Source organism: Oculina patagonica, chromosome 5, assembly GCF_052425735.1.
Source record: "Oculina patagonica isolate OP01 chromosome 5, crgOcupat, whole genome shotgun sequence".
Lineage (NCBI taxonomy): Eukaryota > Metazoa > Cnidaria > Anthozoa > Scleractinia > Oculinidae > Oculina > Oculina patagonica.
In genome coordinates, this window is record NC_135762.1 from 6,616,215 (window position 1) to 6,642,684 (window position 26,470).

The 26,470-nt window shown below is 39.8% G+C and overlaps 1 long non-coding RNA gene across 1 annotated transcript; it reads left to right on the plus strand.

The window, feature by feature from the left end:
* The first annotated feature begins 5,100 nt into the window (after positions 1 to 5,100).
* LOC144654798 (uncharacterized) lies at positions 5,101 to 6,600 on the plus strand. The gene is made up of 3 exons (XR_013570992.1): positions 5,101 to 5,400; positions 5,900 to 6,030; positions 6,473 to 6,600. It is a non-coding gene; the product is annotated as an uncharacterized LOC144654798 (long non-coding RNA).
* Positions 6,601 to 26,470: the final 19,870 nt, after the last annotated feature.

Consider the following 26,470-nt stretch of genomic DNA (forward strand, 5'->3'; position numbering starts at 1 on the left):
CAGCATTCACCCCACCATCAAGTTTACATCTAATTATTCATTAACATCTATACCATTCCTTGACGTCAACGTTTTTCTTAATAACGGCAACATTAGTACTGACCTTTACACTAAACCCACCGACAAACATCAGTACTTATTACATTCTTCATGTCACCCTACACATACTAAAAGAGCTATTCCATTCAGTTTAGCCCTTAGACTTCGTCGCATTTGTTCCTCTGACGAGACTTTTAAACAACGTACTAATGAACTTCAATCTTATCTTAACAAACGTGGGTACAACTTGACTTTCCTTAAACAAGAAATACACCGCGTACATAACATCACACGAACTGAAGCACTTACTCCTAAAGCCTCTTCCACTACTAATCAGCCACAACGGGTACCCCTCGTCATAACATACAATCCAGCTCTTCGCCACGTATCATCCATTATTCACAAACACTTCAACATTTTGTCTTCATCCCTCCGTTGTACTAACGTTTTCAAAGATAAACCCATTGTTGCTTTCCGGCGGTCTAACAACCTAAGTAATATATTTGTTAGTGCTAAACTTCGCAAAACCTCTGCCACTAACCAACCCCATGGTTCTTTCCGTTGTGGTAACAACTGCTTAACATGTAACTACGTATCTGACGGACTAACTAATTATACATTTCATACCACCGGCGAAACTAGACTTATTAATCAACACATTGACTGCAACTCTAAGAACGTTATTTACATGGTACAGTGCAACCGTTGTCACAAACAATACATAGGGGAAACCAAACGTAGACTTAAAGACCGTTTCAACGAACACCGCAGAACTGTTGACAAAAAAACTAACCACTCTAAACCCACTACAGTATCAGAACATTTTCTTTGTAACAATCATAACGCTACTGACATGCAACTCATTCCTCTTGAACTCATTCGATCTAACCGTGACGATGTTCGGAAGGCAAGAGAGGCGTACCTCATTGAAAGAGGTCAAACACTTGAACCTTTAGGATTAAACAAAAAGGATGAAGCATGACATTTCGTAGTTTATATTTACACTCATGTTGTTATTATAGTATTAGCTTACGGTGTTCAAGTCTTTAGTGCCATTTATAGCATCTTATTATATATGTATATCTTCTTTAATTTCATGTTGTAACGTCTCTTTATCCTTTCAAATTTCAAATTTTAACGTTTTTGTTTTTCTACCATTGTTATTTACGCGTTGTATCGTATTTCCCACATGTTATATCTGTAACGTTTAACCTTTAGAGTCATTCTTTGTAAGACCCTGAAGAAGGAAGGCCGTGCCTTCCGAAATATTGGAATTTCAATACAGTCCCAAACCGTTCAATCGGCCTTGCAATTTTTTCTTTATTCAACATTAATTTTATATTATTTTTTACTTTAATTTCCTTTGAGAGAACATTTTGATATACAATTAAGTATAAAAATTAGCGAAAATAAGCCACGACGTTTCGAACTCATCTTGAGTTCATTATCAATGCAAGTAGATAAGGCCATCCCAATAAAATGTTTCGTTTCCCATCGCCCCGTCTCTTGTGATGGTGGGTCGGACGGTCGGGCAAAAAAAAAATAAATGAGTGAATGAATGAATGAACACTTGAAGGGTTCTGGGTTCCAAAAAAGGCCGGGCTGCTAAGTAAGAAAGCCTGATTTCAAAGTCAACTCGAAAACGTGGTCTTTTCGTTCGTTATTCCTTAACAGTCTTTAAATAGCGTAGTATCGATGTTTATTAAAGACAAAGACATCACATCATACCAATTGTTGTTAATAAAACGCGATCGTGTGCTTGTAAATTGAAGTACTTGCTTTTTTGACTAGTGAATCTGGATTTTTTTTTTTACTTTTCGAAAAAAATGGGTCGGTCGGGCGATGGGAAACGAGACATTTTATTGGGACGGACACCTCTCTAAGACGGACAGTTAAAGCCGGTCCCGACGGTGTCCGTTTTAGAGAGAGTTGACTGTACCTTAAAATCTTTGACGATTTTCTAGGCGAATTTTAAAGTGGCAGAAACTCTTAGGGAACAAAATCTCATTTCCCGAATTTGCGAGCTGTTGTTATATTTCCGAAAATCGTAGCTGGCGTTTTCCCGTACCCAAAACAACATGCACTTTTACCTTTATTTCTCGACTAACTATAATTTCACTTAAGAAAATCTGAAGGGATAACAGGCCTTCCGAACAGAAATTCACCGAAATGATCCGTTGGGTGCCCCTGTAGTACGTGCGGCGTGATCCTTTACACTTTTGTCGACAGAGACTTTATTCTTCAGTTGTACAGCATGTCCCTTTCCTGGCCTCCTGTTATTGTTAATTAGTCATGTAACGATACTTCTGCAAGGAACTAATCTAATTCTAACACGTGCTGGGGTTTTTTTGTTCACATTTTCTTCGAAAACTATAGTTATTACTGATCAGTTACTTTTTAACACTTGGTGATCAGATGTGTCGAGAAACCGTTCCAGGCGACTACTTTAAGATTGGTATAAGGTTTGTCCTGTGGACTAATTTTAGCTCTTTTATAGAACCATACCACAAGCACCGATTCCAGGTAGATTAAGCCCTGTTGGACGGGGCTAGAACTCGGATGGGTGACCAAATAAAACTACACCGGAAAGCAAGCCTGTTGCTTTCTTCTGTTTCTTCATTTCCTTCTATTTTCTTTTTGATGGCTTCTTCGAGCGCTTGATTTACTAACGTTGTTCAATTTCAGGACTGCTGTTCCTGCATTCACAAGCGTCATGTCAGTCCTGCTCACATTTCGGCAGAAACACGTGCCTGAAATTTATTTAAAAACCGTGTAAAAGAGCGTTTTAGAGGAGGCACTTCATTTTAATAATCATTCTTGTAGAACTTCTTTCTCTTTTGCGGCAAGGTTTTGTGCCTGACTCGTTCATCCTTTTAAAGGGACTGTGTCACGCATTTTAGCCAAATTTAGTCATAGGAAATGACCATCATTTTCAGTGAAATATAAAAAATAACCTCTTAGAACAGTGAAGGAACATTTCAATAACACAGCAAATACAAAATAAGGTACGGATGGCCACGGTGACGGAGATTAAAACGGATTGCAATGTGGGTTTTTGAAATATTGTTGGGCTGAACGGTTTTCAAAATTAGTCTTGTTTGCTTGTAACTTTGACTTATAACGCCCGGAAGACACATTTGGTTGAAATGAAGATATGGTTTTGTCATTTAGTTCCATAGAAATAATTTCTTTGCAAACATTTGGTTTCATAGCAATTATTTGGCAAAACTTTATAAAATAAACTTAACTCAGCCGTGACACAGTCCCTTTAACGTCGAAGCTATTAAATTCTTAACAGTGTTAAAATGCCTGGGTCGTTCTTCTTTCCGCCCAAGCCTCACCTGTCCGTTCTTTTTGTGTGTTCAATCTGCACTCATCTCGCTCAGCGGTCCTTTAAAAAGTTTGCAGAGAACAAAACTTGTCGCAACAGGTCTTGTGTGCTAAGTTTTGTAATTCTGTGATTGGCCAAAGGCATATACTATTTACAGACTCTTCTATATAAGGGAGACGCTGTGCAAAATTCTCAAGAAGTTTTGAATAAGAAGATCAGTACAGGCAGGTGCCCAGGTCAGTAACACATATTTTAAACAGTTTTTATTTTAGTTTTGTGTCGCTGATAAATCTGACTCTTAAGAAATAATTTTCATGTCGGAAGAGTTACTGTACTCATAAAAGTAAAGAATCGGCAAGTTTCAATCATGAGCAAACTGCATGTGCGAAAAGAACGAGATTGAAAGTGTTTATAATAAGAAATTATGGAAAACAACATCGAGAAATTTTATGACGATAAAAACTAAAGAACGAGTCATTATGAAAGATAAAAATGTCATTTTCGAGCCTCGGTCACTGTTTTTGTAAATGCTGCTTTACGTCTTTCATGCTTTGCGGAATTGAAAAGTCTGACGACGTAGAAACATAACGGTGACTTGAAAGAAATGTCAGATCACGAAACTCGGCTGTTTTGTGCGCTTACAAGCGAAGGCATGTGTATTACGATTGTGTTCTTCGATTTATCTGTTTTTATTTTATTAGAGGAAGGAATCAGTGAGTTTTAATAGTAAAACTGTTGCAAAAACGTAGGCACTGGAGAAAAACATTTTGGGGCTGTTCGCGTAATATAAATAATAAATGATTTCAATATTGCGTTTGAATTCTGATACAGAGTAACATCTTTCTGAGTTTACATACTGTATCACTGGATATATTAAGGTAGGACAATTTTTTTAGGAAAGAGCAATGAAGTTTAAAGTTCGAAGGTGGCACCGTTGTTATTTCTGACACACTTTTCTATGACAAACTACGGGCCAGAACTATTTCAGTTTTAACGCGATGGCTAAGAAATTTTGCAGAAAAGTTCGATTCAACTGGAGAATATATTTTTTTTCGTGATATTGGAGTTAAAGTGGAACCCTCTTTTTAAACATAATGGTATCCAGTGAAAATTTCAATCTGTGTTAAATTTCTGGAATCCGCTTATAGTGACTTATTTAATATACCCTTACTAAGTTTAAGCAAAATTTGTTGGGGCAAGAATTTCAAGACTTGATGTTTTTCGACAAAACAAGTGACAAACCCCAAAGCTTTTCCAATTCTTTTTTTTTTTTTTTTTTTTTTTTTAATTGCAACACAAAGACATTCTTACAAAAGAAACTTACATTACTTACAAACACTAACGGCACATGCTACATTACAACTGCTTCTGCTAAACAACAATAAATATCATAGCTGCTCTATTCACTTTCTTGCTCTACTACTTACTTACTTAATAACTGTTTTACAAAACTGTCCACTTAGAGGTGTAATTTTACAAATTTTCCAATTCTTGCTGAATCAGAGCACCAAGTCGAAAAAAAAATCGATTTTTGATCGTGGGCACCGCTAAAATGTTCTCGCTAGTTACGTATAAACAATACAAGATACTTGAAATCTGCTCAAATCTCTGAAGTTGCGTTATCAAACATTTTTCGAAAATTATCCAATGGTTTCTTGTTAAACTCCTTCAAAATAAATTTCAAGGGTTTTCAAATGTTTTCATCGATTTTTGCTGCTTAGCGTTAATTTTGGTATTGTTGGTTACGAAGATTCATAAAACAGTCATATTGAAGAGCGTCTATTGCTTACTTTGTTTTATTTTACTTAATAAGGTTGTCCATACGGTTGTCATCGCATTGATAAAAGTCTTAGTTTTTAAATGATCTGCCCACAGCTAAACTCACTAATAAAAACAGTTATTCTTCTGTCTAGGTTGGTGCGAGGATAAGGACGCAGAATGCAACAGCTGGTCAAGTAGGGGGCATTGCCAGAGTTACCCAGGTTGGATGTTGATCAACTGCCCAGTTGCCTGTGATGTCCGTGGTTGCAGTAAGTAAAATAAAAGGACTCTAATTCCTTAGCTTCAGCTACCCCTGGGCTGGCGCCTTGCCGTAGTGGGATAACTTGCGAGTTTCTATAGCCCCTAGGGCTATGACGGCGTAAGTCGTATGACTCCTGGAAGGTTTAACCATGCCGTAAAGGTCTGCAAGTGGAGAGCCTCACGAAGCCGGCACACCGGTCCTCCAGGTTTGGGGATATACATAGGATTAACAACCCTATCAGTTAAAACAAATATGTTACGTAAACAGCATCAATTTGCCACGCTGCCTATAAAAGACTTTGGCTTATTTTATCTTTAAGATCAACTTGAAAAGTTACCAGTGACAAAGCTCAGCTTAGGCCATGGGTTTTCTTTCTAGTTTACTGTGTTTGAAGAAATCGATGAACAAAAGCAGCCTCAGTTGAGAAAAACTCAAGCTGTCAAAGCAACGTTCTTCCTCTTCTTTCCATTTTTCAGTCTCAGATGATTTGTTTGATTTTCCTATAGTGAACGACATATGTCAGGACTACAGGTGGGACTGCGACAATCTACCCTATGCTTGCGAGGAATACTCTTCAATCAATGACTGTCCAAAATTCTGTGGTGCTTGTCAGTAACGCCTAGAAATCTGTGATCCGGTAAGTTTGCTTTCTCTAAATACATTTTAAAAAACTAGAGTAACGTTCTTTGCTAGCAGATTCCAATGGAGGATACTTTAATTGTTTTATATGATATCCAAACTGATCCATCTATACAGTTGCTATTCTTATAGAGACCAGTTTCTCGTTCGAATATTTGGTTAGGAGTTTTAAGACTACGGTACACTTTAAAAAAATTCTCTTCATTATGGAAATTATTTCTGTCGGCCAAACCAATGTAGACGCTTTCCATTTACATTTCAACCAATTTCCGGTAATTTTCAGGGGACAATTGTAAACAACCAACAAATAATCAACCAAAAGATATTATATGATGTACTTAAAAATCCAAGCAAATTAGCTTTCGGATTACCTTTCCTTCAGCTTTTTGATGGAAACATTAATCCCCAAGAAGTAACTTTGTTCTTCTCTTCTTTATTAGAAAGAGGGATAGCCTTGCAACGCAAGCAATCAGGACACAGATCAAAGACTGCCAAAACAAGTCGTAGATGATAATTGTAACTGCTGGGATATGATATGGTGTCAATAAAAACAAGGGTATAAATGCAACTGCTTGTGTTGGTGTCTTTTTTCCGGTTTATTTTTTTTTTTTTTTCTTTTCCCAAAAAATGGGGTCTGAGGGCTGAGGGAAGCGTGGATTTCCATATAAAGATCTATAAAATTACTAAACGCGTTGTGGATGCTAGTCGAAAATTTCGAAAAACGCCCCTTTGAATGGTTCAGAATCCATACTTGATAGCGTGACTCAATAAGTGATAAGAGACACTAATCAGCCGAAAACCACGTCCTAGGCAAAATCTTTTCTTGAAAAGTAGGCTAGTTTTGTTCCGGCTCGCTAAAAACCCTGCAGGAGAAGTACTATAAAATGTTGCAAATGTAAAACTGTGGAAAAGAACACCCTAAGACATGAATTCCAACTTCTCAAAGGTACTGACAAGGATCCTCGCCTGTCCCATGAAGGGAATTCCCCCCTCTAAAGTCAAATTCGTACTTTTCCAATTTAATAAGTCTTGTTAGTAACTTTACGTACGCAAGAAAAACGGTTACTTAAATATACAAGATTAGTTTTAGGAAACCTTTATCCCGGACTCTTCGCTTGAATTCCTAGAAATCTCTCATTTTATAATCCCCAGGAAAGACGACTTGTCTGAAGGTCCCTCCCAGGCTTTTGTAGACTTTGAGATACAGCGATTACAGATTTCAAAAATGTGAGAAATACGATATAACACGTAAATAACTAAAGACTTATGCTGTGTTCACACTAGGCCGAAACACGATTAGTCTAGCCTGCGTGGCCGGCGTTCAAAGGGGAAAGAGAAGGGGAGTTCGTGCGCGAAGCGCGAGATGCGAGGAGAGAGCGCGAAGCGCGATCGGAGAAGGAGGGAGGGGAACGCCTGCAATGACGCTATTGTTTTTATCGTTTTGTACGTCCAGATTCTGGAAGCAAAAATCGTGATTGGTCAGAATTTGTGGAGTGTCAAAATTGATTGTTCCGGTTGGTCAGATGTCATTCAATCGATTCCTGTGGTCTGTTCTCAACTTTCATTCGTGGCGGCTGAATCCAGTGACGAATGTTTTGACTATTTCTCTGCGAAGCGCTTGATTTTTTGAAAGAAAACGGCCGATGTAGAATTTTGTATCAAACTACTGAATCTGCAAAGAATAACAAGATTTATAGCAGCCGGTAAGCGCTACACGCTGTGAGTTATAAAGTTGTTTGGGTCACGGCCGGTTGCAACCCGACGCCATAAACTCGAACGCCGGAAACGCTGCTTGATTCAAATAAACGTTCTATCAGTCTCAGAACGGCAACTTTTCGTAAAAAATCCGCAGTTGAAAGGTGCAAGGAAAAAACATCTGACCTGATCTGCCATGAAAAGATTTTGTTTTCTCATATTTCTGACAAGAAGACGAGAAAAACAGAAATAAGATAGCCAATTTCAGCGGTGAAGGGTTTTTTCCGCCGAAAAATGGCACCGATCTGATTGTTGTGTTCTTCAAAGACGAAACGATTCAGTGAAGCAAACGAACTTTAATACACAACGAATATAAACTCCTGGATAAACTAGAACTGACTAGAAACAGGGAATTTACAAGCACGCGGTTTAAACGACAACGAATATTAATTAGTTACATGAAAGCTCTGAGTTATGAAACTCCTAAAGGGTTAATTAACACAACACTGATTGGATAATTTTGACAGCCAGACGTAAAACAGAGGGCAAGCAGATGACTCGTACTTTAGGGGGCGGTATGAAAAAAACAATAGCGTCATTGCAGGCGTTCCCCTCCCCTCTTCCCCGATCGCGCTTCGCGCTCGAACTCCCCTTCTCCTTCCCCTTTGAACGCCGGCCACGCAGGCTACGATTAGTCTGATCACGAATGAAACATTTTTCGCTATGAAAAGTGTTCTCCCCAGGCTCCGCGCGCTTACTTTTCACCTCTCCCCATTTCCTAGCCCGTACGAAAAAATAAGAGGCCTCTGCGGAGGAGAGAGTTTTGCATCAGAAGGTGCATTGCGCGAATCATGATCGAAACATGTTTATCTGCGCATGATTGAAGCAACCTCACGTGGTAGTTTCGATCTTGATCAGACGAAACACGTTAAAAATGGCGGACATGCGGAGAGGAGGCGAGTGCCCAAAAGATCCATAATTGGGCCTTTTATGAGACCAAATGTTTAGTTGAAATATGGGCCGATGAAGCGATACAACAGCAATTATCGGCGATGGGTAGAAAGCAGAATATTTGGGACAAAATCGCCACGGAACTTAACGACAACGGATACAAGCGCACAGCATCGCCAAAATGTACAAACAATTCTTTTCTTGTACCGAAGATAGCGCAAATGCTGTCTCCTTGCTAAAGACTGGAAAGCCTTTTGAACTCCATTTTTCGGTTAAACTGGTTAAAGTGTACACTCAATTCATACGAGTAGCTATACTGTAAAACCGCATAAATTACATAACCAGGCATGAAATGTGTTTGAAACTGACACCTGATGTGAACCAGGCGCAGATCCAGAAAAAATAGTGACCGTTTTCCGATAACTGATGAGCGCCAAGCGGCATGAGCTGTTAAGGGAGGGGGGAGATCTGACGGTTTGTTCCTCCAGATATATAGATTACTTCGTAGAAAGTGCGCCGTACGGATTTATATTCACGAGTTGCAAAACTATCGAAAACGAACGAGTGAGCGTAGCGAACGAGTGAGTTTTCAAAAGTTTTGCAACGAGTGAATAAAAATCCGTACAAAGCACTTTCTATGCTGTAATTTGTTTATTATATATATAACGGGATTTCAACCATTGAACACTTCACGCCGATTTTTCCAGTTTAACCTTTGACATACAACATCTGCAGTTATCGGCGCGAGAAAACAAAGCTGCAAATGCACATAGCTTTACGAACGAATTCGCTATTTCAATCATATACAAGAAAATAAAAAGAAAACAACACTGGCGACAAACTCTCCTAGACAAAAACTTTATTTAAATAAACACACTGCGTTACATTTACGTTAAAAACTTCGTATCGCATCGAGGAAACTTCGCCACAAGCGAATAAACTACTGGCGAGACAACTGGCGAATTGTGAACAAATTGTTACAACACAAGGAGTCGGTTAATTAAACAATAATTACGACGTAAATCGTAGATTAAAAATGCAATTTACTTTACCAAGACGATCCGAAATGCGCCTGAATATTCTTAAAAAGTCCGCGGATGTGTTGTAGTTCCGATGAAAGTCTTGTCTTCGCTTTCACTTTTATCGACACTTCACCTTCGCCTGTCTTCAATTCGCCTTTGAAGAAGGATTTTTATCACTGCTGTATTCTTTAGGTTTTGCTTAGCGTGTTTCTGTTGGCTTGCATTTCCATTAAGTTCTTAAAAGGCAAACTTTTGTAAAGGAAGAAAACGTGTAGCCATGTTTTCAAAACATAAACTGCCGTCGAGAGCAAACTTGCCGCTAACTTTCTCAACCTCGTTGGAAACCATTTGAATTCCCGCGCTGTGATTGGTTAAGTCGTACCACTCTAGATGCTGATTGGTTATATTTTTCACATGTGAAGAAAGCTATACGCGAAGCTGATTGGACGTATCGCTTTTTTCACATGTGAAATATAGCAAATATAGAATTCTATTTGCAAGGTTTATTGCTTAAAATTCTCGCTATATATATAATAAAATGTTTTTTCGGCTCCCCAAAGTGTCTTGTCCAGGTATTTTGAGTCACCCATATTCCGCGGATGAGGATCATTTCGTCAATATAAATTTTCATATTGTAATGATTTCGGAGTAACTCTAAAGCTATATAGTTATTTACAGTCGTGCCAAGAGAAGCGTACCCCGCTAGAGTACATTAATGAATTGATTATTTGAAATTTGAATCCGTTAGTCAATTTCAATAATGCATTCATCGTATTAATAATATGAGGACGGATCAATGCTTGAATCAAAATGTGGTTTCTGACTACAGTCCCCTGATTTGAAGTAAAGGGAAGGCGCCGGAGAGGAATTGAATTTTTCTTACCGTCTGTTGCGTAAACACGTCCATGTTCAAAGTTTGAAGGGGTGTCAGACAACGTTTCGCAGGAGCGATCGTCAAAGTGAACTTTGGATGAACTGCCGATAAATAAATTTTATGCCGCGGCCAAAACTCTTTAAAATGTTTTTAGCTGGCGCAGATTTAACCCTTCTGCTGTTAAGTTATCAAAAGGGCTTTGCTTCGCAAAACCGTCGAAATAAAACACCATAAAAATAAAAGATACACAAAGTTGAAAAACTTTCATGCTCGCTAAAAACTTGGCGCGACGTGTCTGGCTATTTCGATCTGTCGGCTTCGTATAAAATAAATTTTCCGTAAAGATCTGTAAACCGTCCAGTTACATCCCGTTTACAAACGTAGAAGACTTGAAATTGAAGTTTAAGTTCCACGAAAATCTAAAAGATGACTTTGCCGCATAAAAAAGTTAAATTTTACCAAATTACTGGCGGCATAAAATTTATTTATCGGCAGTTTATTTTGGTCATGATAGCTCGTGCGAAACGTTGTCTGACACCCCTTCAAACATGAACATGAACGTGTTTACACTTTAACAATTAGACAGCGAGCTCGAGGTTTCTATCGGCTGATAGTTGGCGAGGGGCGAAGCCCCGAGTCAACTATCAAAAGCCGGTAGAAACCGAGAGCGAGCCGTCTAATTGTGTTAGCATAATTTCACCCACTGACCGATCTATTAAACACAAAATATAGCTAGAGTTGATTTATTGAAGGTTTTGATTGATAAAATTCAGCGAAGACTAAGCGCGCGCTCCGAGAGCCTTCTACGGATCGATAGTAGGCACCTGTTTAGCCAATCAGATTGCGCGATTACCAATAGTAGGTCAGTGTGGTTATGCTAATATTTGATAGATGCCACAGGCGGTAAGCCTACCGCACACTAGAGCATCTAGCTGAGCTAACCGCCTCGCGTGCCGTTTGCTCAGCAGATTTCTCTCGTGTGCGGACCGTTTTTCGTGAGAATTTTGCCTCGCGAGGCCTTGAGGAAAATATCTATCGTGTTTGATATTTTTTGCCTCGCGAGGCAAGATCCTCAATGTGTGCGGGCGACATGAGAAACTTGCTCAGCCAGATATATCAACTGACCAATAAACACACGCAGAATGCTCACGTGCTTCAACATGGCGGCTTCCGAAGCAAACTTGCTTAGCACTTTCCTCACTGTCTGCAGCAAAATGTGCAGTGAATAAATGGCTGAGCAAACAGGCACGTGAGGTGAATAGCTCAGCTAGTTGCTCTAGTGTGCGGCTGCTTTAAGAAAAATTTAATTCCTCTCCGGCGCCTTCCCTTTACTGACTTTACTTCAAATCAGGGGACTGTGATCACAAACCAAATTTTGATTCGAACATTGATCCGTCCTTATATTATAAGTAAGATGAATGCATTATTGAAATTGACTAACGGATTCAAATTTCAAATAATCAATTCATTAATGTACTCAAGGGGGGTACGCTTCTCTTGGCACGACTGTAAAAAATTTGACCGATTTCCGTAAAACGGTGGAAACCGGTCTGGATCCGCGCCTGTGAACAGTGCAAACATGTTCGTTGAAACATGTTTACTTTAAACATGTTTCGGGTTTAATGTGAACACAGCTCAAGTGATACGGCTTAAGTAATAGGTAACGGTAGAAAAACATAAAAATAACGTCAAAATTTAAAATTTGAAATTAACTACTTATTAACCGAGAGTGAGGTCTTTACGGGAAAATCTCAAACTGAGGCCTTGCCGTATTGACCGAGCGATAGCGAGGTCAATGCGGCAAGGCCGAGGTTTGATATTTCCCGTAAAGACCGAACGTTCGAGGTTAATAAGTTGTTTATTATATGGCTTTAAAAAAGTTGATTCAAGCGGAAATGATCACTTCACATCCGGTGATGCGCGCGCTTGTCTGTTCATTCATTTGAAACTGCACAAGTCAGGTGAACTAACGCGTACTCCGTCAAAAAATATATTTAGTTTCGAGACAAATGAATACTATACAGTCGTAAAAAGTCAATCAAACAAGTTATTTATAGTTGTGTTACAGTTTGGCAAGGTAAATTTCGTCGACATTCTCAAGAATCAACGGCCAAACAACTTCAATGCATACAAAGAAGCTTAAGTGCTTCAAACGGCCTCTTATTTAAAAGCAAAGAAAATGCATGTAGCGGAATGCACTGTTCAGAATTTTTCAGTCTTCATCGTCACTTTCGATAACAAATTTACGACTTTTGTGCAATTCTTGTATGATCTTTACTGGGCCGTTGAAGATCTGAAACTGGCAACCAGAAATACTGCTGATGTTTGCTCCAGCAAAACCCGCTCGGCTGTTTACATCTGACGCTCCTGGAAGTTAGTGAAGCTGGTTTAAACTTGCTTGTGTTACAGCGAGGGAATTTGTTGATGCTACCGCTTGACTGCGTGAACTTTACGAAACATCTCAAATTTCTTATATAGAAGAATGTTGAATGGAGATTTGCTATCGGAAAGAAACGACTGAATGCTTCGCTGTAATCGTTAACCCGACAGCGTGCCATCGAGTGTGAAGTTCGCCCTCATCGCCATAAATTTTGCGGACATCTTAGTTGAAAAACTTTGCTAAAAAGTGATCAAGATCACCAGCTGGTAAGTCCAAAATTTCTACGCTCCCAGTAGTTATATTTGACGGTAAATAACGTTGAAATGTTTTCATGTCACTGGCAGTTTTCTTGGTTGTGTTTTTACTTTTTCGCTCTTTGATGAAAGTTTCAGTTTCTTCTTGGTTATTTCCTTCGCTCTGTCCGGCACCATGCATCTCGTTCGTAATTTAACGCTGTACCTTCACTTTTTCCCTAAAATTCAAGCTCGTCAGGGTAATAGAATTCACCCTCAGAGTGTTCATCGTCACTCGTCATCTTAAGCGGCAGCAATTTTCAGTAAAAAGAAACAATGTGGTCTTTGTTATGTTTTCAGTTTCTAATTTGCATAATCCGTAATCGGCCCGTGGGCATTACGGGATAATAATGCCCTTGCACTTAGCCAATCAGAGCGCGCGTTATATCGGCTCCAAGCACTAGGCATATAATAATAAGTGTTATATCGTATTTCTTATATTTTTACATTTGTAACGTTTAATCTTTAGAGTCATTCTCTGTAAGACGCTGAAGAAGGAAGGCCGTTCCTTCCGAAATATTGGAATTTAAATGTACTTCCATTCCGTTTAATCAGCATTGCATTTTATCTTCGTTAATTATTCAGTTATAGCTGATTAGATCCTCTACAGCGAGAGGATCCGGTACTTCTATTTCGCCACGGTAGTCCTTGCATTGCAAATTTACGTTCGTTTTCAATTGTCAATTGTCCTGTTTGTTTGTTTGTTAGTTTGTTTGCTTGTTTTAGCCCCCTTCCCGTATTGTTGTCCTTGATTTCAGGAGCGTGCCGTCACGAAAGTGTACAACTGGTCACAATCGAAATATTCAGCGATTAAAAACTCCCAGATTGGCGATCTCTCCTTAAGTTCTCGCAAATCTATTGATAAAAAGTTACAAGAAACTCATAAAACTGGAACTTGTCTCATTGCCAACGGGACTTGACAACTTGTTCTAGAAATGTTTCAAAGGAATATTGGGACACTGCGCCGCAACATTGCAAAGTTTCGCGGAAAACATCCGGCTTCACTTCCAATCACTTGGTGATCAGTTGTGTGTCGAGAAACAACTGCTAAGTCATTATTGCGCGTCTGTGCAAGCACGTTAGCGTACAGCTGCTCAGAGATGCCTTGCATCACCCATGAAGGACCGTGCATTGATTATTAGCTCCTTTGCTTACGACTACAACCATACCACAGGCACCGGCTCCCGTCAGATTAAGCCCTATCGATTTCAACGGGACTGCCGCCTGCTGTTTACATTATGCAATTTTTTATGGTTTTCTAACGGCAAAAATACAAAACAAATCTAATCGAAAGGAGATGTAAATCGTTTGGTGAGTTAGATTTATGTATAGTTTTATCAAATCTGCTTGCACATTTTTTCGATCACATTCAGTTTGCCGATAATCCCTGTTTATAAACTTTAGGTTTTCGGTTTTCGCCATACATTCCTCCTCTACGCCTTATAATTTTGGTCTCAAAAACTGTTCGCAGAAAACGTTCATGAATACAAATGAAATTCGAAGTCTGCACTTCAATTCTTGTACAGTGTGGTTCTTAATACACAAGTCTATTGTGTTCCGCTTGCACATTTTTACATTTGTTAATTTGTCAAGAAATATTTAATTAAACATTTCATTCTCCATACATTTCCTTTGTAATCCTTGCGTTCGCTTCTACGGTCAATGTACCGCAGGACATACTAATCGCGGACTCGAGAGGTCCGCGATTTCTGGAGATACGACATAGTGAACCACTTAGAGTTTATGTGCATTGGTATGAAAAACAAACACACCGATCATCAAGAAAACAAACATTCGTGATCACAATTGAACCAGCTAGCGTGCAAAACACAGAAGAAACTATCATGATTGTCGACTAAAGCGTTGTCCCTCTTAGCAAACATAAGATAAAGGACCACTAAGAGCTAATTCACGTTGACATGTCAAATAAACAAACACATCACATCACGTATGTATGTTACTCTGGCATTGGTCTCCTTAAAAAAAGCTGAAACAAGTTATATCTGAGAAAAAAATCATCAATTTTCCACGAGAAATGAGATTCCAAAGTGGAAAAGCGCGGCAAAGCAAACTAATTATAAAGTCTTCTTTCCTTTTGGAAAATATAGACGGTGTAGTATCATGTCTATAAATACAGCCTGTTCATAGTTAAAAGCAATTACGGAGGTTTAACTCAGGTTTATAAACACAGGCTTCATGTTCTCAAGGGTGTCAAAAAGAAGTTCTGTCAGTTCAATTTATTGATCACGTCCGATGACAATAGCTATGTTTCTACATAACGAAGAACAAAGTTCTTTTTATTTAAATTCTATCAATTGATCTCCTGTATATACTCATGTTTTGTATTTTTAGAAATACGTGAGTAATTTACCTTACACAAAAACCAAGTCAAAATATCTTTTTAAACAAAGAATAAAAAATCTAATGTTTGCCTCGTATTGGATCTAAAGCCGCATTTGTTTATTCAGGCGGATTCTCACTTAAACGTAATTATACCCCCGTTATTTAACAACATTGACAAAAGTGAAAAACAAATTAAAAGAAGACCAAATTGGCTTTACTTTATTGGAAAAATCCACGAGTAAACAAACCGTTTTAGCGAATAACATTGATCGCTGTTCAGCGAGAAGCACATTCAGTTTGGAACAGCAAGAAGTAAGTATTGACCGGACGAAATTCCCGGTGTAAGCTTGATTGATTGCGCACTCTTTTTGATGCTTCATCTAACATATTGGATTTTATCAGGTGTTTTATCTCTTTTTCTGTTTTGTAGCTTCTTCTTTTGTTCTGTAAAGCCAAGCATTAGGTTACTTACGGGTAAGTGAACAAATTTTTGATAATGTGTTTATCTTTAATTTTTGCTTAAAGAAATCGCGATAGCTGTCGTGGACAGCTAAACTTTTTAATAACTCCCTTATATTATTATAACTACAGCAGTTAGGAAATTCTCTTGGCTTCTCAGGAATATATTTTGGTAAAGGTCCTCGATATTAAAAAAAAAGTCAATCATATCTACTTTTTTCTTTTCCAAGAGCTCAAAAAGAAAATTGCTTTCAACTAACTGCTTTAATTGTTTTGCGAAGCCGTAGTGCCGTTTATATTGTTGAAATGCCTCTGAAGAATTAAAGATGAAGTCGTGGTTCAGCTGAATTCGTTTCCTACTGCCACGTTTGAGTAAATTCTGTACCTTTAACCTTCACCGCATTGCGGCGAATAATGTTTTGCGAACGCTAGCCAAACTTTTGTTGTTTCAGGGTCGGCCAGGGGATAGGGCTTTCCACAAGTTGCTCGAAATTATTCAAAATGTTGCTGGAAATTTCTCAAAAAGGTGCTCGAAAGTTGCTCTAAAAATCCAATAAAGTTGCTTTTAAGTTGCTCGGAAGTTGCCCCAAAAAATCCAAATCGCTGCTTTTTATCAAGAAAATTTCTCCAAATATCGGTTAATTTCCCTTTGAAGGTAAGATTTCTAAGCAGTTTAACTCAATTTCACTGCAACAGAAGTATCTTAGTAACATTTTGAGGCAAAAATGTGTTGAATTACAAGGATTTCTTTCACTGAGAAAAAACGTGAAGATATCATGATGTCGTCATGTTTGTTGACTAATTTTGTAATGTTTTAACCCTTAAGTTACCACTTTTCTGTTTTTTTTTAGCAATTTTCTGGGCTCAGGCAATCTTTCGAATTTCGTGATTGCATATAAATAAGCTCAAGTAAAAATATGTGCTGAGGGCTCAAATTTTCATTGTGACGTCAGTATTCAGCCGTTGCTGTCGCCGTTGCTTTCTCGATAAGCGAGCACGCGGGCTCGAATCTGGCAAAATTTTCGTTTATGAGTGTTTTTCCGAGTCATTTTCCACTACAAAAGCCCGAGACTGGCATCATTAAGCTAGAATGGTAGGTATAGGCAAACGTCTGAAAGAAATCAGAGGTGAGAGATGATTTGACGATGATTGGAACGCCAAAAACATTTGTATCGAAACATGGCGGTTCCAACCTCGTCCTCAGGGCCTTCTCGGCGACGAGTTTTCAAAATGGCGGCTCGTAGAGAGAATACACGAGTGCGCGAATAGTATTTGTGCAACTTCCGAAGTCTTCTGAAAATTATCCAAACACTGTCTTTAGTGATAAACTCTTATTGCCCCCGCAGGGCTTTCGCCCAGAGGCGAAAGCACGAGGAGGCATTCATTGTAGCTTGCGCGTATATATAGAGAATGTACTTACAGTCAGAATATACGGTATGTATACCAAAAAAAATCTCGATTTACTCGAACAAGGCCGCGAGGAATCTCTGGGTAATGATGACATTTTGCCGCAAAGGATCTCTGGGTAATGATGACGTTTCATTACTGAACGCCCGCAAGTGTGTCGCGGGTAATGATGACGTAAAAGCAGAGAATGCCCGAATGAGTTATGGGTATTATGACGTCTTAAAACAGGGGGGTAGCGGTAATTGAAAATCCTTATCTTGGCTTAGAACGGTACATGTATTAAAAAGACTGACGCGTGTTTAGGCATCTGTCACAGGTTGATTACTTTGACTTCAAACGGTTCGTTTTCCGGTTTTGGCTTACGCGTGTTCACAGATTTGTTCGAGCGGTTTCTCTGCTTTGGTTGTGTTAAGTGATATTTGAAGCAGTTGTTAGTAATACGTCGAGAGATTTCGAGCAATTGGTTTCGTGTTCTTGGCTACGTGTGTTCCAAGAGCTCATTCCGCTCAAAATAATACTAATGAGCAAAAATCTAGCTGAACGGCAAATAAAGTTCTGGTTGATTAGAAGCCGACATTTGCATAGATCACAACTTTGTCGGCGTTCGTCACCCGAAAGATAACACATTCCCCGCAAATGTCATCGATTCCTCGATCTTCTGTGAAACTTTTATTTTAATAAACGCTCGCACTTAATGTGTTCTTTTTCATAACTACACATTACAACTTCCACGCCACGATTCGGCGGCAAGCGCGTTGAAAGATCAAGAAAGCATGGCAAGCGTGACCGTTGCGACCTTTTACAGACTGGCGTAGATTCGCCGTCAGATAATGATCTAAAGATAAAAGAAAACCACGACGGCAGAAAGATTTTACTTCATCTTCGGCAAATTGTAACATTAAAATTTCTTCGTGTGGTAAATAGCGAAATCTGCCCATCGATGCATACAGCTATTATTTCATTAAACGTTTTCCGGTAAAAGCTAAAACTGAGGCAAGACCGTGTCGTGTTCTTGGTATTTAAAAAATGCACTAGCTAGGTGTAACAGCGTTTGATAGCTGCCAAAACTCTTTAATTGTACGACGAAGTATACAGTTATTCCAGCTCGGATCGCACGAGCTAACAACGACTTACCGCTGGCCTACAGCGGGCACAATACGAGCATCCTGAAGCCCTTACAACAATAAGTCTAAAAACACATATCGTAACATCTTCCTTTTCTTAACTGAAACAAAGTTAGTAGGTTAGTAAATGTTTCTGAGTTCAAAGCGTGTTCAGTGTTCAGTGTTCACAGATCCGTTCCAGATCAATTGCCATAGTGTTCAAATGTTCAGTTTAGATGGAGGTTTGATAATCCTTCCACTGCGGGTCATTTGCATGAGCGGCCGGACAGGAGGGCTTTCTTGAACATTTAGGGGAGGCTCTTTCTCGAACGGAGTTGGGTCTCCACTGCTCGCGGCAGGGTGAACGTCTGGTGAAGTCGTTGGTAAGTCAGTCGTGGTCAGTCGTGGTCCGTGGTGGTGAAACAGTTAAAACGGGGGGGTCCAGTTGAGGCTCGGGTGCCTGTGCGGCAGGGTTTGCTTGAACAGGTTCAGAGACACTATCCTTTGCACTGCGTAGAAACTTGCGATTTCTTCGATATATCGTCCCGCCAACCTCTACGAGGTAGGAACGCGGGGCCACCTTCTTAATGCAGACACCTCTTCTCCATTTCTTACTTGTGTCCTTTGGAGATGGCATCAATCTGATGGGCTGGCCAATTTCCAGTTCAGGAAGTTCTTTGGACCCTCGGTCAAAGTATTTCTTTGCCCTTCTTCGCTTTTTTGTCAGTTTTCTTTCAACGTCTGACTGTATCTCAGGCTCAGGAGGTGCTGTGCTACTGGCAGTGTAGTCTTGGTTCTTTTGGACATCAGTCTTTGCACTGGGCTGCTATCCATCCCCTCCATGGGTGTATTTCTGTAATCAAGAAAACTCAACCACTGATCTTGATTATCCTTCGCTGCCTTCTTCTGAAGTGTTTTAGCAGTCTTCACAGCAGCTTCAACAAGCCCGTTTGACTGTGCATGGTATGGTGATGACGTGTAGTGCTCAAACTGCCAGTCGTGGGCAAATCTTGTGTATTCAGCACTGTCAAATTGTGGGCCATTGTCTGTGTACACTCTGTCTGGAATGCCATACCGTGCAAAATGCTGTTTGGTCTTGTGGATGACTGCTAGAGATGTGGTTTGCAGCATCTCGTCAACTTCCCAGTACCCACTGAAGGCATCTACTGTTATCAGATAGTTGCTACCATCAAGGCTGTATAGATCTTGGGCCACTATACTCCATGGCCGGGTTGGCAGCTCTGGAGTTATCAACGGTTCCTTCGCCTGGGCTGGTTGATACTCTGCACAGAGGCTGCAGTTACTCACAGCTTCCTTGATTTGGTGGCTCATACCAGGCCAAAACAAAACATCTTTGGCCCGTCTAAGACAAGCTTGTTGCCCTTGATGACTTGCATGAATGCGCTTCATCATTTCTTTGCGTAATGCAGTTGGAATGATCACTCGATCGCCTTTATACAACACGCCATTGTAGACTCCGATTTCATCACGGTATGTCCAATACTCGGCAATCAGTGGCTCACTTTGCTGCTTTGCCTCTGGCCATCCCTGTAGGACAGTCATCTTGAGACGTTGTAGCTGATTGTCTGCTTCAGTAAGGCGTTGGATATTCTCCAGGCCATCGTTTGAGATTCTCAGGAATTCTGCCGCGTTGACATTTTCCAAGTCGAGGCGACAGACTTCTTCATGCTCCGGTCTGAGACAATTTGTAGGGGGAGCAGTACTTGGCAGTGGTGCTCTAGATAGTGTATCAGCAAGGAACATTTCAGCTCCTTTCTTATAACCAACCTTGAGGTTAAACTTCTGTAGGCGAAGGAGCATGCCTTGAAGGCGCTTTGGGGCTGCTGTGAGTGGCTTGGTAAAGATGGCTTCTAATGGTTTGTGGTCACTCTGTACGCTGATGGACTCCCTTCCAAAGATGTATTGATTAAATCTTTCGCAAGCAAACACAATGGCCAAACATTCTTTTTCTATCTGAGCATAACCGCGCTCTGTTGGTGTCAATGTTCTCGAGGCAAACGCCACAGGCTGACCCTCCTGGAGCAGGGCTGCACCCATGCCAGTGTCGCTGCTGTCGCACTGGATGGTGACTGGTAGGTTCACATTGTAATAGCGCAACACAGGATAGTCTGCTACTAGCTGCTTGACACGGTCAAATGCATCTTGGTGGTGTTTCTCCCAGACCCAGTCTGCGTCCTTGTCAGTCAGACGTCGCAATGGTTCGCACTCGTCAGCCAGATGGGGAACAAACTTGGCTAGGTAGTTTACAAAGCCAAGAAACCGTTGTACTGCTTTGACTTTCTCTGCATTGGTTCGTCCATCTGGGTTTGGCATCTCTTGGACTGCACGGACCTTTTCTGGGTCAGGCTTTACTCCGCCTGGTGTTAACAGGTGACCAATGAAAGGGACTTCCGACAGTCTGAGTTTCAGCTTCTTGGGGTTCAGCTTCAAGTTGACTTCTCTGGCTCTCTCCAATAATGCAATTAAGTTGCGGTCATGGTCTTGCAACGCCTCTTCCTGGGTCTCGCCCTGTCCCGTGATAAGGATGTCATCTGCTATGACATATAGGCCAGGTAGTCCCTCAAGTACTTCGTGTTGTCTGCGCTGATATTCTTCTGGTGCTGTTGCTATTCCGAATGGCATTCTCAGCCAGCGGTACCGCCCGAATGGCGTCCAAAATGTAGTTAGGTAGCTACTTGGCTCATCAAGTTTCACCTGCCAGAATCCATTTCTTGCATCTGCTACGCTGAAGACCTTGGCTTTAGAGAGTTCGGGTAGTATTTCTTCGATCGTTGGCATCGGATAGTGTGACCGCTTTAGGGCTTTGTTCAGGTCCTTTGGGTCAATGCATAAACGTAGTTTGCTGCCTTTGCGTACAACAACCTCACTGCTGATCCAGTCTGTCGGTTCAGTAACCTTTTTGAGGACTTGCATCTTTTCTAATTCCTCAATGTGTGCCTTGAGCTCGGCTTTTAGTGGTATGGCCACCCTTCTTGGAGTGTGTTTCACTGGTGTGATGCTCGGGTCGACCTCTAAATGGTATTCTCCGGGGAGGCATCCTAAACCCTCAAACACATCCTTGTATTTGATGATGATATCTTCTGGCACTGTTGCTGGAGAAATGTCGACGCTGTTTGCTATGTGTACTGTAATAAGTCCCATACTAGTACAAGTTTCACCTGACAACAGGGGTTGTAGGGATCCCTGGACAATCTTGAAGTTTAGCAGATGTTGTTTGCCCTGGTATTTACATTGTAATTCACATTCTCCTAGAGCTTGTACCAGGCTTTCATCATAGAGCTTAAGCTTTGCTGTGGTTGGTTGCATAGCTGGTTTTCCACTTTGTTTAATTTCACATAGCCTGTCAAAGGACATGACGTTACATGTGGCACCAGTGTCAAGCTGACACTGAATCAGAGCTTCTCCATTTTCATCAAAGAACCGAAGGGGTGCAAAAAACCGCTTTCTTTGTTGGTGATCCAGTGCTCCCACGGATAGTGAAGGCTCTCATTTTGAAAACACACAGATGAGAAATGATTGGGTTTCCCACACTTCCTGCAGGTTTTGCCAAATGCTGGGCATTTGTTCTTATTAAATTGATGCTGGCCTCCACAGTAAATGCACTCACGTTCCTCCTTGAACTGCCTGCCAGTGGTGTTTCCACTTCTTTTCTTTGATATTCCAGGTCGCTTCTGCCATGGCGGTTTCTTAGTGCCTTGCTTTTCCATGAAGTTTACTGGCTCTTGTATTCCATCCCCTTCAATTTTCTTTAGCTGCTCGCTGGTTGCTTCACTGATCCTAAGAGACTCTATGGCTTTCTTTAGATCACAGCTTTTCTCTCTGAATAACCTTGTCCTCGCTGCACTGTCCTTGCAGCCCAGCACCAATCGGTCTCGCACCATTTCGTCTTCGAGAGTACCAAATTGGCAGGGTTCAGAAAGTTGGCGAAGCTTGATCAAATATTGGTCAATAGTTTCGTGTGTTTGCTGCTCCGTGTTGTGGAAAATATATCGTTCGTACAGTATATTTCTAATCGGTACGAAATGGTCTTGAAGTATGTCCAAGATGATCTTTGGGTCTTTCATATCATCGTCGGTAAGTTGTAAGCGTTTCAAGATCTTCTTACACTCGGTTCCCATTAAGCTTTTGAGGGTTGCGACTTGAATGTTCTTGTCTTTCTTGTCAAGCCCTGTCGCTACCAGGTAATCTTCGTAGGCTTCACGAAATATCTTCCAATTTGTGGGTAAATCCCCGCTGCAATTCATTTGCTCAGGAGCTGGAATCTGATAAGTGGCCATATTCGCACGTGCCCAAATCCAAGATGGCGGTCGTGAAGAAAACTATTAACTTCGGCGAGAAAACACTTTTAGCGTTCGTGTTGCAATCCACACTTTGCACCTGTGATCCACACGGCTTCAGCTAAAAGTAGCCACTTCTGACACCATGTAACAGCGTTTGATAGCTGCCAAAACTCTTTAATTGTACGACGAAGTATACAGTTATTCCAGCTCGGATCGCACGAGCTAACAACGACTTACCGCTGGCCTACAGCGGGCACAATACGGGCATCCCGAAGCCCTTACAACAATAAGTCTAAAAACACATATCGTAACACTAGGGTGTATTTCTGCACGTGAGCAGTGCGCTGCACGAATGTCGCATGGGTTTTGAATTGTGAAAATTTTGAAAACGTGCAAACGTGCCGCGTTTGTGATGTCTATATATCGTTAAGTATTCAGTACCTGTAGTTCCTCTCTTCTAAACACACTACCTTTCGGGTCTTATTTTTAAGCTTAGATTTGAAATAGCTGTTACAGTAAGTTTGTTAATTATAAAGGAACACTTAGAAAGAAAATTGTGAATATCAATGTAGTAGTAATATCAGAAGTTTATTTGAAAGGACACGACTAACGGTGCCGCTTGATATCAAAATACTTGATGATTCAGAATACTTTCAGAATACTTGATTACTAATTTTAAAAACACGAAACAACTTTTTAAAGACATGTTTCGGCATGACTTATGCCATCTTCAGTTTATTGAGAATTTAAAATCTAGGGCTATATATATACCCAAGCTACAAATACAAAAATAGAAATGTATACAAAGTAAAATTACAATAACAAAAGATAATGGTAAAGCCGTTACAAAGTGGCAGGTACTGTCTGGTACTGTCTAGAACGGTAATTACTCACAGTGTGAGCTTTAGACCGTTACTAATAGAACAAAAGATTAAAATAAAAAGGTGTTGACATGCTGCACTTGAGTGTTTAAATCTGGTTTTAAACTATTAATGTAAAAGGCCTCTTTTAATTTAAGAAAATAAACGGTTTGAGCAGAATCCAAAATTTTAAAGCAATCAGATGTGTATAAATTTTTGCAATTAGATGAACTGTTAAGGTGTTTAAAAACATGTGAATTTTTGTCAGTTTAAGTATGCTCTTTGATCCTTGTTGAAAAATGACGGGAAGTCTCGCCAATATAACGGGAGTTACATCCCGCACAAGTAAATTGATAAACAACAGAGGATCTAATAGCATCAGGAATGGGATCTTTAAAACTGAAAAAATTCTTTATTTTAAAAGAGGAAAAAACTAACTTGATGTTTAAGTCGCTGCAAAAACGCCTAGATAACTGTTTAATTTTTATCTGGGTTATATTAGATACATTGCCGATGAAAGGTAGTTTGAAATAGCGAGTGCTAGTGTTGTTAGAATTACTAATACTAACAAGAAACGTAAAGCAGATTTGGACCTATCATTTCTCAAGAGCTGCCGTTCCTTCAACGTCTTTCCGAAGTTTTTATGTTATCCTCTACCTAATACCAACAAACATGATGTCTACGCTATCCGCAAACGTCTCTTAAGAAGTGCCATTCTTAAGCGTTCTCGTGAGAACAGAAAATTGGATTCGGACGCCAAAAGGTTAGAAAATGGGATACGAACAGAACTTAACCATTTAGATTGGCTTATCCTTCAACGATCCCTCAAGAAGAATGTGGAGAAACAGGTTAAAAAAGTAATCACCACACACCAGAAGAAACTCAAAAATCTAACCAAGAACTCTACTCTGCCATTCTCTCATCAAGACACTGTTACGAACTTGTCCTCCCGCAAGCTTTCCGATGAGGAACTGGATATTTTGAAGAATGGACTTGGTTTCTCAATCAAACCGCCGCACCTCAACAAATCTGATGTCCTTGCCACCTTTGAAATGATTCACCAAACCATGAAAACTAAGCTCGCCAACAAGGATCAAGCAACACATCTTAAAACTCAAATTGCTCATCTCGCACAAAATTATATCTCTTCTTATCATCCTACTACTCATGACATCAAGAAACATCACATTCTCCGGAACATTAAGAACAATAGGAACATTATCATCCTAAAGCCAGACAAAGGAAACGGAGTTGTCATTATGGACCGTAACGTATATAATGATTGTTGTCTTAATATTCTTAGTGATCAGTCTAAGTTTAAACGTCTTGATAAGGACCCTACTTTAAGTAGGGAGGGTAAGCTTCAACGCTTTCTTAGGGATCTTAAGTCTAAAGGCTGCTTAGATGAGAAGACATATCGTGATATCTATCCTACAGGGTCACTACCTGCTAGGTTTTACGGCCTTCCCAAATTACACAAACAACGGAAGCTAATTTCCTCCACCTTTTGTGTTTTTATGGTTTTTTTTTTTTTTTTTTTTTTTTTTTTTTTTTTTTTTTTTTTTTTTTTTCTTTGGAGTAGACAATACTATCTTCAAACATAATCCTGATTTTCCCATTAGTAAGGTTAGTCTTAAAAAGTTGTTTTCATTTGCTACTTCTCATACCCATTTTTAGTGAGAATGCACTATTGTGTTGTTTTGGTGGGTTGGGGTTTGTAACCCCTGGGGGTAAAGTTGTGTAAACTTTTAATAACCAATTATTTAATTAATTTAAATTTTTTATTTTTTTTGTAAAGGGGGGGGGGGGGGGGGGTTTATTCAATGGTTGTTTTTATGATCAAATTGATGGGGTGGCTATGGGCTCCCCTTTGGCTCCTATCTTAGCTAACTTGTTTATGGGTTTCCATGAGGAACAGTGGTTAAATAATTATAAAGACTCCCCTATCTTATTTTACCGTAGATATGTCGATGACACCTTTTGTGTATTTAACAATGAGCAAGATGCCATGTTATTTTTAGATTACCTTAATACCAGACATCCTAACATAAGATTTACATTTGAAAAGCAGTTAGAGGGTAAATTACCTTTCTTAGATATTTTAGTCTTAATATTCTTAGTGATCAGTCTAAGTTTAAACGTCTTGATAAGGACCCTACTTTAAGTAGGGAGGGTAAGCTTCAACGCTTTCTTAGGGATCTTAAGTCTAAAGGCTGCTTAGATGAGAAGTCATATCGTGATATCTATCCTACAGGGTCACTACCTGCTAGGTTTTACGGCCTTCCCAAATTACACAAACAACGGGAAGCTAATTCTCCTCCACCTTTTAGACCCATCGTTTCATCAATAGGGGCTTACAATTATAAATTAGCTAAGTATTTAGTATCTATTCTTAGTCCATATATTCCTGATAAATATACTACGCAAGATTCTTTTTCTTTTGTTCAGGAGTTTCAAAATATTAGATCATACGACAAGTTTCTTATTTCATTTGATGTACAAAGTTTATTTACTAATATCCCTCTTGAGGAGACTATAAATATTGCAGTCAATACTATCTTCAAACATAATCCTGATTTTCCCATTAGTAAGGTTAGTCTTAAAAAGTTGTTTTCATTTGCTACTTCTCATACCCATTTTTTATTCAATGGTTGTTTTTATGATCAAATTGATGGGGTGGCTATAGGCTCCCCTTTGGCTCCTATCTTAGCTAACTTGTTTATGGGTTTCCATGAGGAACAGTGGTTAAA